This window comes from Gorilla gorilla, chromosome 5 (genome assembly GCF_029281585.2).
Source record: "Gorilla gorilla gorilla isolate KB3781 chromosome 5, NHGRI_mGorGor1-v2.1_pri, whole genome shotgun sequence".
NCBI lineage: Eukaryota > Metazoa > Chordata > Mammalia > Primates > Hominidae > Gorilla > Gorilla gorilla.
The window spans coordinates 40,461,239-40,475,532 of record NC_073229.2 but is presented as its reverse complement, the minus strand read 5'-3'; the positions used below and the strand labels follow the sequence as shown (position 1 = coordinate 40,475,532).

General features: G+C 37.8%; 1 long non-coding RNA gene across 2 annotated transcripts in view; it reads left to right on the top strand.

Moving 5' to 3' along the window:
- LOC109027283 (uncharacterized) overlaps positions 1-14,294 on the top strand; it is a 464,512-nt gene that overhangs the window by 444,599 nt on the left and 5,619 nt on the right. For both annotated transcript variants that reach the window (XR_010134090.1, XR_008680885.1), the window contains one exon: positions 12,238-12,304. This is a non-coding gene — a long non-coding RNA (uncharacterized lncRNA). The remainder of the gene's footprint in view (positions 1-12,237; positions 12,305-14,294) is intronic.

Genomic DNA, 14,294 nt, shown 5'->3' with positions numbered 1-14,294 from the left:
AATATCTTACTGTACAAATAAAGAAAGCATGGAAGATGGGCACTAGTCTGACCCCAGGAAACAGCTTAAATATTATCACGCAGCATGTTACTACACTTATGGGCCAGAAAACGTATCTGGAAGCAAGACATGCATTATAGATCAATGATGAATTTGATGAATATATGTTTGGTCCTTTTACTGAACCTTTGAAGAAATCTACTTCAATAGAGACTTGAAGACACAGATTTCCACTGATACTCTTTGCCTACTGAAATTCTGTCAAGGCAAGCATCTTCCCTTTCCAAGTACTTATATTTTAGCTTGAGAAAGAATTTTGGCTTTGCAGTAGGAGCTAGGAGTTGTGTTGCACAAAGCTTGCTATTTTGCCACATATTTTAGTGGCTTTGCATATATGCTGTATTTAATAGGTTGCTAATCTAAGAGTTCAAGTATCTACAGGGACAAAGACTAAGAATGACACCAACCCTCAAAGTGGCTGAGTACAAAGCTAAGTGACTCTATAGAATGGCGCAAAAGTGACTCACTGGAAACCCATCTGAGACAAAGGAGCCAATCTCCTTTTAAGATCAAAGAAGGTCCTGGAGTGTAGTCAACCATAAGTCAAATTAGTGAGTTTGGTTTCATAAAACTCATGTATGAAGCATCAGAAAAGATGCAGGACACAAAGAAGTGTCTATGTTGCTGACAAAGACAACTTCTTTTGTAATAATATTTTGATCTTGATGAGAGTAAAATCATTTGGGTAGTGGCTGAGAGAATGTTGGTGAAATCACATAGATTTCTCCCTCACATGAAGAAAATGCCCAATCAATTCCAATTGGCTTTGAAAGAAGTTACACTTGCTCTATGTAACAGAAAATTTTGCAGTCCTGGAAATAGTTAGGATACTCACATAATACTTTAATCATATACAGACACAGATAAAAGATAAACATCATCTCTCATTTCTCAGGATCTTTAATTAGATTAGGGTTTAAGATAGCTTCTCAAAAAAAAGTTTAAGAAACATTTCTTTGTGATACAAGAAATCACCATGGCACATTTTACCTATGTAACAAAACCACATCCTGCACATGTGCCCCGGATTTTGAAATTAAAAAAAAAAAGAAAGAAAACTTCAGGCCAATATCCCTGATGAACATCAGTGCAAAATTCTCAGTAAAATACAGGCAAACCAGATCCCATGGGAAATCAAAGAGCTTATCCGATCAAGTTGGCTTCATCACCAGGATGCAAGACTGGTTCAACATATGAAAATCAATAAATGTAACTCATCACATAAACAGAACTAAAGACAAAAACCACATAATTATCTCAATAGATGCAGAAAAAGCCTTCGATAAAATTCTACATCCCTTCGTGCTAAAAACTCTCAATAAACTACGTAATGAAGGAACATACCTCAAAATAATAAGAGCCATTTATGACAAACCCACAGGCAATATCATACTGAATGGGCAAAAGCTGGAAGCATTCCCCTTGAAAACCAGCACAAGACAACGATGCCCTCTTTCACCACTCCTATTCAACATAGTATTAGAATTTCTGGCTAGGGCAATCAGGCAAGAGAAAGAAATAAAGGGCATTAAAATAGGAAGAGACGGAATCAAATTGTCTCTGCAGATGACATGATCCTATATTTAGAAAACCTGATTGTCTCAGCCCAAAGGTTTCTTAAGATGACAAACAACTTCAGCAAAGTCTCAGGATACAAAATTAATGTGCACAAATCTCAAGCATTCCTATACACCAACAACAGACAAGCAGAGAGCCAAATCATGAATGAACTCCCATTCACAATTGCTACAAAAAGAATAGAATGCCTAGGAATTACAGCTAACAAGGGAAGTGAAGGCACTCTTCAAAAAGAACCACAAACCACTGCTCAAGGAAATCCAACAGGACACAAACAAATGGAAAAACATTCCATTTTCATGGATAGGAAAAATCAATATCGTGAAAATGGCCATACTGCCCAAAGCAATTTATAGTTTCAATGCTATTCCCTTTAAACTACCATTAACATTCTTCACAGAATTAGAAAAAACTGGCCAGGTGTGGTGGCTCGAGCCTATAATCCCAGCCTTTGGGAGGCCAAGGCAGGCGGATCCCTTGAGGTCAGAAGTTCAAGACCAACTTGGCCAACATGGTGAAACCATGTCTCTAAATTGGCCAGGCATGGAGGTGCATGCCTGTAACCCCAGCTACTCAGGAGGCTAGGGCATGAGAATTGCTTGAACCTGAGAGTTGGATATTGCAGTGAGCCAAGATAGCACCACTGCACTCCAGCGTGGGTGATAAATCGAGACTCTGTCTCAAAAAGAAAAAAAAAAGAATTAGAAAAAAGCTATTTTAAACTTCATATGGAACCAGAAAAAGAGCCTGTATAGCCAAGAAAATTCTAAGCAAAGAGAACAAAGCTGGAAGCAACATGGTCCCCGACTTCAAACTATGCTGTAAGGCTACAGTAACCAAAACAGCATGGTACTGTTATAAAAACAGACACACAGACTAATGGAACAGAAGAGAGAACTCAGAAGTAAGACCACACATCTATAACCATTTGATCTTCAGCAAACCTGACAAAAACAAGCAATGGGAAAAGGATTCCCTAGTTAATAATTGATGCTGGGAAACCTAGCTGGCTATATGCAGAAAGTTGAAACTGGACCCCTTCCTTATACCTTATACAAAAATTAACTCAAGATGTATTAAAGACTTAAATGTAAAACCTAAAACTATAAAAACTCCAGAAGAAAATCCAGGCAATACCATTCAGGACATAGGCACAGGCAAAGATTTCATGATGAAAATGTCAAAAGCAACTGCAACAAAAGCAAAAAGTGACAAATAGGATCTAATTTCACTAAAGAGCTTCTGCACAGCAAAAGAAACTATCATCAAGTGAACAGACAACCTACAAAATGGGAGAAAAGTTTTGCAATCTATCCATCTGACAAAGGTCTAATATCCAAAGTCTACAAGAAACTTAATAAGAAAAAAACAAACAACCCCATTAAAAAGTGGTCAAAGGACATGGATATACACTTCTCAAAAGAAGACATTTTCATGCATCCAACAAACATATCTTTAAAAAGCACAACCTGACTGATCATTAGAGCAATGCAAGTCAAAACAACAAAGAGATACCATCTCACACCAGTTAGAATGGCGATGATTAAAAATTCAAGAAAAAACAGATGCTGGCAAGGATGTGGAGAAAGGGGCACAGTTTTACACTGTTTTGGGGAATGTAAATTAGTTCAACCATTGTGGAAGACAATGTAGTGATTCCTTAAAGATCTAGAAGCAGAAATACCATTTGAGCCAGCAATCCCATTACTGGGTATATACCCAAAGGAATATAAATCATTTTATTATAAAGATACATGCACTCATACATCCATTGCAGCCCTATTCACAATAACAAAGACATGGAACCAACCCAAATGCCCATCACTGATAGACTGGCTAAAGAAAATGTGGTACATATAAACCATGGAATACAATGCAGCCATAAAAAGGAATGTGATCATATCCTTTGCACAAACATGGAAGGAGCTGGAAGTCATTATCTTCAGCAAACTAACACAGGAACAGAAAACCAAACACCACATGTTCTCACTTATAAGTGGGAGTGGAACAATGTGAACATATAGACACAGAGAGGGGAACATCACACACTGGGGCCTGTCAGGGGGCATGGAGGGAGGGAGAGCATCAGGAAAAATAGCTAATGCATGCTGGGCTTAATACCTGGGTGATGGTTTGATACAGGCAGCAAATCACCATGGCGCACATTTACCTACGTAACAAACCTGCACATCCTGCACATGTACCCAGGAACTTAAAATAAAATTAAAAAAGAAAATTGGTGAAAAACCACTAGCCTTTTCATCTCTATTAGTAGAGCCGCTGAATTCATAAGTAATATCTCAATCAAAAAGTAACTCACCAAATTGTCTGGATCACTTTCCTAGTGCTTCTCTTATCCATTTTTTTTTCTTTATTTTCCTCACCCTGGAGAAGAATCAAAGGTGAATGGCATGGCAGGTAAGTAAGGCAGGAATGCTGCAGAAAATGTTCTAGTGCTATAAAAAATTAATCAGCTGCTTCTTTAATTAATATCAACACTGTGCACAATTTATGCTGTGTATTCCCAGGATATCTCACTACTTTCACTCTGGATAAGTCCATTATCCATGGGGTTAAGAGCAGGGCATGAGGAGACAGAGGTTGGAATCCAGCCTCACAGCTTACTAGCTGTGTGACTCTATACAAATTACTTAACCTCTTTGGGCTGCAGTGAAAGGGGGCTAACCATAGTCCTACCACACAGGGTAGTTAGGACAATAAAATGAGTTTATATTCATAAAGTTGTTAGAACAATGTCAGAAATACAGTAAGCACTAAGCAAACATTTCTCTCTTTTTTTGGTATAAATTTAAAGGGTACAAAGGCAGTCTTGTCACATGAATATTTTGTGTAGTGGTGAAGTCTGGACTGTTAGTGTAACCTATATAAAATAAATAAGGTTTACTTATTTGTATATTTTCCAACTATTGGATTTTGGCAATTATTCCTATAATTTGACTTTCTTTACCCTATTCTTCTCCATCCAGCTTTCAATACATACACACATATAAGTGATACCTATTATTCCAGTGAAAATCATGCCATTGTGTCTCACATTCGTTGTCCATGTCTATGAAAACGTATAAATAATAATCCCTGTTACAGTTTCCTTTAGCCCTTATTTTATCACTCCAGTTTCATGGAACACGGCTCTTTCCATAGAATTAGAGGGGGAGAAAAGAGCCCTGGAAAGGTCATTAACTTTTTTTCTTTACCTTTGCCACCCACTTTCAAGCCAAACCACACACATAAATCACCTCAGACTCTTTCTTCATCACAATGTGGTTTCCATTCACGTCTACTCTGCCCTAAGGAAAAAATTTTTGTTACAGGTGGGCAAATTCAGCACTAATGGCATTACCCTATGTTTTCAGGAAAACTTTTGAGGGCAAAATAGCCCCATTAAAGTTGCCAGTTTCACTGGTTTCTTGTCACTGACCAAGTTTAATTATTTCCATTGTTGAAAACCCAAAAACCAATTTCTCACTCACAATTCATGATCAGACTCAATAAACTCATGGCAAAACTCTTAAACTGCTCCCATAATGGACTCCCTCAACTTCTTTTTTTAGACAGTAACTACAAGGTGAAAATCTGCTATTTCATTGTTACTAGGTCATAAGTTCTCATTAAACCCTATGATTTCATGAGAATACCATAGCTAGTCGATCCAGTTTAAAAAAAAAGAGATGTGTGGAAGCTGGTTGTGCGAAATTTTCACTATTAATTGATTGATTTAACCACTACACATAGAGACAAAACCTCTTGTTAAATATTAAAAATCCTATAGGTTCAAAATACTGGCTTGAGACTGGCTATCTGCTTTTTAAACACTATATTTTCAGCACCTTGTGGGTGCAAGATTAAAAAGAATGAGGCATTGTGCTTTATTTTAGACAGCCTCCCAAACTATTCTTGAAAAACCTTTCTGCTTATATCTGACATCCGCTGTTTCTTCAGAGTTCATATAAATGAGGCTGTGTAACCTTATAGATTCTCCAGTAATCTTCCTCAATTTGTCACTCTATCCATACAGAATAGAGAACAGAGACTTCTCAGTTGCTATAGGACATGGTTGAATACAAATAATACTAGAAAAGCTGCTGCCCCGAAACACTTCTCCTACTGAAGAATCAAATGACATCATTTGGGAATTTATTTATTTAAAGTAAGGTTCTTCATCTCTCAATGTTTTGAGAGACATAGAATTCAACTCGTGACTCTTGGCTGTGAGTGAAGCTTCTTCCCTGTTTTACTGTTTGGGAGGAGAAGATATAGCGGAGTTAAACGTCAATGTTTTCTCTGACTTGTTGAAATAGGAAAAAGAGATTCAGTCATTCAGCAAGTAATTATTTGGCACCCACTAGATGACAGGTGGAGTCCCAGGCACTATAAATGTAAAGAAGAAGGAAAAAAAAAACAGTTGAAGTCCTCTAGGTGGAAGACAATATGGTAATCAAATATTATGCACACAGGTTATAAGGGAAGGGTCTGGGGGTCTACAGGGTATTTGGGGAGAACAGGGAAGGATGTGTATAACTCTGTCTGGAGAGATCAGAAAAGGCTTCCCTTGAATACGAGTTATCTAAGCCCAATCTTGAAGGATAAATAGGAGTCCATCAAGCTGAGGAAGAGCATCGCAGGCAGAGGAAGCAGCAGGCCAAGTACAGAGTGGTAAAGTCTAAGGGACAGCAAGGAACCACCATAAATCATCACAGGCAGAAGGACTCTGCGATGAACTGATGGGAGATTCCATGGAGAAGTTTGTCATGGGTGTCAGATCATTACAGTCTCAGACTCTATGCCTTCTCCTACAGATCACCAGTTCTCATAAAAACATTATGTTTCCACATGTTCCGCTCTTCCGTGGATGTATCCAGATTCATGCATAATTCCAGGTGAACTTCCTCCAACTTTATCCCATTCTCTCCTTCTTTAGAAAAATGTGTCAGAATCCCAAGGAGAAAAGGTAAATAGAAGGATAATTGTAATGTTTATATTTTTATTTTCTCTATATTATGATGTCTTGATACTTAAATTTTGTTCTGGGTTGGGAGCGACTGCTTTCCCTGAGCCAGCCAGTCCTTAGAGACAGCACAGGGCTCAGCCAGGAGCTTACGTTTGATAATGCAAACTAACCAATCCAGAGTCACATCTCTGGTCAGTATGCTCCAGGAGATAATATTCCTCTGCCTCAATCATCCCAGTGCCAGGTACCAGGCAACCAGGGACCAGCCCGTATCATAGAGCCCACCAAAATTATTTAAACTAGCCAGTCCTAAGATGTTCACCCTGCCCTGCCTTTTCTTTCTCTCCAAAACCCCAATAAAGGCTCTCACCTAGACCTTTTGAACTCCTGCTTTCTGTCCCCTGACCACAGTGAGACCTCCCCATGTGTCTGTGAGGAGTGTCATGTCTCCTGTTTTTAGGACTGGTGAGGATAATAAACTTTGTTTTCCTGAGCCTCTCCTGTGTCTCCTCTTGTGGCTACACCTGACTGATCATCCCATAAAAGAATGCAGAACTATTGTTCTATCCCTATCCTGTCTTATTCATCAAAACACAACCACCTCAAAATCCAGTTCTTTTATTTCAGTTAGGGGTGTGTGTGTGTGTGTGTGTAAAACTGTCATACAGCAGCTCTCCTCATACCAATGTTCTGTGATCACAAGGTTAAGATGTACTCTTAGAGATGATGAAAAACAATAAAGTGGTTGCATAAAGAGAGTGGCACATTCAGTTTGCATTCTGGCAAGATTGCTCTATTTATAATGAGGGAAATGGATTGAAGAAGCAAAGAATGGAAGTAGCGTGTATTGGAGGTTATTTCAATCGTCTAGAAAAGGAGCGGAAGTTGTGCCAGTTTTAATGGAGAAGACTTGTTCATCAAGGAGTGTGGCTGGTGAAGGAGAGGGAGGGAATGAGGATGCTTAGATGTCCAGACAGGCGGCAAGAGAGGAGGATCAGAAATGGAAAGAAAGGGAATGCATTCATTGCAGAAATGTTGAGACTTGGAAAGACATACATTTATATGTTCCCATTTTTGGTTCTTTGAAGACTAGTGAGAGAAGGGAGTATAAAATTTAGAGGTCAAATAATATAATTAAAAATACTTGATTTATATAGAGCAGGGTTCTGCAAACTTTTTCTGCAAAGGGTAGAGGAGTAAATATTTTAGCATTTGAAATCTGCCACGGTAGTGTGACAGCAGCATAGATAGTATGTAAACAAATGAGCCTGGCTGTGTTCCAATAAAACTTTATTTACAGGCAGAGGGCCAGATTTGGTCCACCAACCATCGTATGCCAACCCCTCATATAGAGACAGCCTTGGTGCAGAAAGGATACCATAAAAAATATTTTCTCTGGGATTTCGCAGGAAGCTCAGATTTACTATCATTAAATTAGATATTTTTCAATTGTCTGAATACCAAGGACATGTTCAAAGCTTCCTTCAATTGTTACTTTTTTTTCTACTGCAGATTCTTATCATACATGTATATTTTTTCATAATCGAAGGCGCTGGCAAGTTTCAAATACGAAGCAGTTGCCAATTTGCATTAAGCATGTATTAAGAAACATCAGAGTAAGGAGGAATAATTGTTTTCAGTTAAGTGTGTTTGTGTGTGTGTAAAGTAATAACCTCTTAGAAAATATAAAAGACTCATCTACCAATTCTGGTGGAAAATATCTGTAGGTTAGCTGGCTCATCTCTTCTAAGATTTAGAGGCCACAAATATTATAAAGTTTTAATGTCTTATAAAAGTGATTTCCAATGAAAAGAAATGTTGCTAACAAAATCTCCAGAGATGGTAGTCAAAACTGTGATCTCTCTGTAGTGACTTATATTTGAAAGCCAGGAAAGCATTTCTTATGTACCAGGTAGGAAAACTGTGATTTTTGTCCTTACAACATTGCATTAGGCAACACTTCTTAACAAGCAGCCAAAAATAAGTTACCTAACGGAATATCGTGCTGCAATTCTATTCCCACTAGTTATATCATTAACGGGTTCCTGTCAAAAGATGGAATAAAAATAATGAGCAGATACTTATACTTCTTTTCTCATCCTTACATAGCTTTATACTTTTTTATAACCAAAACAAGTGCCACGTAAAGAAAGGAACGTAGAACTGTATGAAGAGGTCATTTGAGCCCACCTTTCCAAATGTCACATGATCTATTGAAAATTATTAGAGCAGAGGGAAGGAAAATGCCAAATAGACTTATAGTTATCTTTCTTTCCCTGAGATACAGTTTGGGTTCAAAGATATAATTTTGATCTGTTCTTGGTATCTGTCTCCATGGCAATGATATTTGTTCATAAATATTCTTGCTGCAGGTTGACCTGATTTTAGTTTATGCAATTAAAAAGTTCCTCTTGACCATTTATCACTTTTCCCTGGTGTAAAACTTTTTGTTTCATTTTGTTTTCTTTAGCCTTGGGAATGTGGCAATTCCAGGGTCTGGTTGATTTGCTGACTCTTTAGGGAGGTCCTTCCCATCTATGATTGTTTTCTTTGTTTTCGCTTTCGCCGTGTGTGTTTTGCAGTTCTCTTATTTGTCAATTTTTTGTTAATTTGTGAATCTTTCACGTTATATCAGTGTGAAAACAGAAGCTTCACCTGGTTATTTGAAAAGAGAATTTAATATTTAAAAACACAGTTAACCAGAAATGAAGTTTTTAACTAGGTAACTGAAAGCGTAAAAAGAGAACTCTTAGTTAGAGATCAGGAAATTTTTTCTGCAAAGGGCCAGATAGAAATACTTTTAGTTTTGTGAGCCATCATGCTACTCAGTTCTACAGTGGAAGCAAGAAAACAGTGACCTCAGACATAAGAAGTGGGCCTGAGTGTGTTCCAATAAGTCTTTATTTACAAAAACACAGGCAGCAGGGAAGATTCAGCCTACAAGCTGTAGTTTGCTGTATTAGTCAGCATTGCCCCAGATAAACAGAACCAATACGATATATGTATATCTGGAATTTATTATGGGAGTTGAAACATGAGATTATAAAGGCCAAGAAGTCTCATGATCTGCTGTCTGCAAGCTGGAGACCCAGGAAAGGCAGAGGTGTAATTCAATCTGAGTCCAAAGGCCTGAGGACCAGGGGGAACACTGGTATAAGTCCTGCAGTCTGAAGATTCAAGAACCAGGAGCTCAGATTCCCAAGGGCAGGAGAAATTGAATGATCCAGTTCAAGGACGGAGAATTTGCCTTTCCTCTATCTTTTTGCTTTATTTGGGCCCTAAATGGTTTGGATGACATTCACGTTGGTGAGAACAGATCTTCTTTATTCAGCCCACTGATCCAAATGCTAATCTCTTCTGGAAGCACTTTCCTAGATACACCCAGAAGTAATGTTCTACCAGCTATCTGGGCATCCCTTAGCCCAGTCAACAAATAAAATTACTCATTTGCCAACCCTTGCTCTAAATTATCATTGAGGTAGCAACTGCAGAAAGCAACTTCCATCCTTAGGGCCAAGGGAACAAAAAGAAAAGATTGGATTGATAAAATTTGGAAACTTGAAAGCATTGTTTCATGAGCCTGGGATCTAGACCTTTGAGGAAAGGGTGCTAGTTGGCTAGTGCTGAGATCTTTGCAGGGTATGAACAAGTTGGTTTTACAAATGTTGGAGAAAGTTCCCACTGGATTCCACTAAAAGGTGCTACCGCTTCCCAGTGAAAATGCATTGCTAGGCTGATATTCTGGCAGGCAGTCAGCAAACAGGCTCTAAACTCATGAAAGAATCAACAAGAAGGCACTAGTTTTTTTCTTCTTCTTCTTCTTCTGTAGCCTTGCAGTCTTCCTTTATCATCCTCTATTGACTAAGCAAACTGGCAAATCAGAAATGCAGTTTGCAGAGACTCAGCATCAGCATCACAAAGGGTAGACGGGCAGGTTTGGAGCTGAAAGACAGTAAATTAATAATTGATGTCTACATCAAAATCCAAGATTCTCTTTCAGCTAATGTTTTAGAATTAAATTATGACTGGAAATTCTTCCTATTACTAAGATTATCTGCCAATGATTATATAAAAGACTATGCCAGGTTGGAGTTATGCTAAGGCCTCCCTCTTTGCCCAAAATCTACCAAATGTTGATAAAATAAAGAATAATTTGTAGTTTAAATTAATAAAATAAAAGGACAATTACATATATGTATGCATGTATGTTTGTAACTCTGTGTATGGATATACATATATATCGGGAAGATTCTAGCTCTTTATTTATGAAAAGAGCTATACCTTGTTCTAAAAGATATTTTTATTTCTTTTTGATGTTAAAATATAATATCTCTTTTTAAACACTGTGATAGCATATGGTACTGATAGTTTCTGTTATTTAAGTTCTTATTTGGAAAATAAAATGTTTGCAACAACATGTCAATTCCTATTTTCCCCCCCTAAACTTCACTGGTTGATGAAATGAAAAAGCTCTAGAATGGTTGTTTATGAGAATACCTAGTTTTGATGGACTGATTGATTGATTGATTGATTGGATGACTTATTGATTGACAAGTGATGAAGGATGATGGAGTGAATCAGGCTGGGCTATTTTGAGAAACATCCTTTGAAGATATTTTAAAAGTTAGACAGTGTGTCGCTCAAGAAAAGAATCCTCTAGGTTGGCGCACTGAATTTTAGTGCTCTGGACTGTCAGAATGGCTTTATTTGTAGATGACCCTAAGTGTGTGTATATAGTAGATAATAAATAATATATGACATATAAAGTACTTTGATTTCAGTATGTAAATACCTGCTAGCCTTGCATAAGAGCACATCTTCCTGTCAGCTCTACCACCTGCCTATACTTTATATTTTTGAAATTCTTTTCCTAAGTAGTTCGTTATTTCAGTGTCTTGCACACTACTTGGACTTTAGCCCTTTTGTGAATAATGTTTTCTTGATGCAGCAAAACTGTACAGCACAATTAGCAGTCTAACTGTCACTACAGCAGGGAAAAAGCCAGAGATGGACTAAAACAAATTTTCAGGCCATCTACAATATTATGTGCCTAGTGATGGCTTACGGGTACCTATTTATATCTCCCTCTAAATATTTCATATCTTCTCTATTACTGATAAGAGTTAATCTACAAGTCTCCTGAGGGCTTTTTATAAGTGTACTTAGGATATCATTTCTGGTGTTTGGAATCACCACACATTATTTTTATTATATAAGTTAGTTGGATTCTCAAGAAATGTTACCTGGTGAAAAAAACAATCAAGAAGATTCATAATGAGTCATTGAGTACAATTCTGCACAAGGTACTTTATCATGGCAGCCACTGTGCCCTCATGTTGTGCATGGTCCTAGTACATTGACTCTGAGTTTCTGAAATAGAATGCTTCCAACTTGCTGGCCCTGAGGAGACTGAAGATATTAATGGCTTAATATTTGCAAATCACTATATATTCTCACAGCAAAGAATAGTGTGTCTCATTTGTAAAAACATAACCCCAAGAAATAGAGCTATATGTAAAATAAGCCATGCCAAAATTACATTTCACTTGGTACTATAAGAAACCAATCTGCGTTATTAACCAGCATCCAAATTGTTGATTTTCATTAACTCTTTTATTGCTTGGCCACAGAAAGCGTTAAGAAGACGTTTTGATCACAATGTCTTCTGTCAAGAAAAGCCAAGGGCTTCTTCCATGGGTAAGTGGTTTTAAAATCCCACAAAACTGACACATTTTTAGATGTCTGCTCTGCAAACATAAGTGCTCAAAATTAAGATTTTGAAGGCCATAATTTTCCCAGCTGGGTGAAGTGGATAGCGCTAAGAGGCCTCATAGATCATACCATGTTGTCATTTATTATAATGTTTTAACGTACTACAGAATTTGTGTTGTCAAGAACATTGGGTGAGGTGATTTATTAGCTAGGATTGATTATGTTGCTAATAGCCCAGATGGCTTGAATTTTGGAAGGGGGAAATTTCACGTTGCTGAGCATGAAGAAATAAATGCTAAGTTGCCAAGAGACAAAGGGTCCTTGGCTTAGAAAAGATTCATTTACCTGCCACGTGCAGACATACAAGAGGCAGTTTTTGTTTTCCTTCAGACACATACTTTAAACTCTATTTTTTTTTTTTTTTTTTTTTGCCTCGGGGAACAGTGGACATTTTATGTGTGTTGAATGTTTTTCTGCAGTGGAGCAAACTTTTGTCAACTCTCCCTCTGGGACAATGTGGGCAGTGCTTTCAGAATTTCTCTTCAGTTCCTGCTACAAGTACCAAAAACATGACCTTGCCTGCATGGCTTTTGCAACTCAGTGTCTAGAGCTTTGACATTTGCATTGACTTTCAGCAATTTTCATGGGCTAACACCTGGAGCCATCATCTGCAGATGCCCAGCTGACGTACTCTTGTACCTTGCACAGCAGCACAGGCATTTACTAAGAGGCACTGATCTACCAGGTGACATGAACGAGACAGACACCAGATTGTCTCATGCAAAAATGACACTGCCTGTCCAGATCTGATCATCATGATTATTCAAAAATTCAAATGAGAGTGTAGGAATAAAAGGAGCAAAAAATAATTCATGAATAATAAATAACTCTTAATTTTACTTTTTCCTTCTAGGTGATATGTATTTAAGCTGACATGTTTCCTCAGAACCCAATAATAAGTCACTCTTTCCCCCTTTGGACCTGCATCCTGCCAATCCAAAGGCAGGGTTTTAGAAGCCAGGACCTCGGGCTTTACCATGCTCTAACAATCACCATGATATGTTGGGTCTTTTACTCTTATTCTCTGCTCTCACATTACAATTAGAACATCTAAATACAAAGTAGCAGTGATAATGCTTGGGGAGAGCAGGATAGGAACCCTACTTTGAAGAAGGCTTTATATGTTCTCAAGTTCAAGGTTGGCTTCATAAAATATTTTGTTTATAGCACTGAGTCACCTATAGACTAGAGATTGATCCTTCAACTTCATTAACAGAAACATAATGAAGGCCTCATTGTCTAAAAACCTTAAGTGCTGATTAATTAAAAATGGATATGTCACTTGGAGTGTCTCCTCACCAGAACAAGAGCACTCATCCCTAAGGAGAGATACAGAACTGGAGAAATTTCTATAATTGAGAGCACCTGCCTTTAAACAAATGGGATTTTACAGGTCTGTTCTTGTACACAATCAGTCTTCTATACAATGATATGTAGTCTCTGTAAATTTGCAATGCTCCATTTAAAAGCTTTTTATTCTTCTTCTATGCACAACCAGGTTAATAAACATACACCTCTCTTTGAAGTAGAATGTAGAGTGATTTCATGAAGTCAAGGGGTATTGTGAAGGAATGTAAAGAAAAAGGTGAAAAACTTGACTAACAACTATTTGGGGATGAAAATGTGTTTTAGTAGGGAGTCCATTAACAGATCAAAGAGGCCTGTGTGTGCACACAACACGTTTATGCAGGCTCTTAAACTAGAAAGTTAAATTTGTCTTTCCATGTGCTTTATCAGATGGGGTTGACCAACATCTTATTGACACCAGCACCTCAATGTCGCATCAAAGCAGATTTGTTCAATGCATCTCTGTAATTCATTACCTGACTTTCCTCTCTCATATGCAGTTTCATTTGTTCACTAGCTGATGTTTATTCCTTCCTAAGAGGGGCATTCCATGTGAAGAAGGAACAGA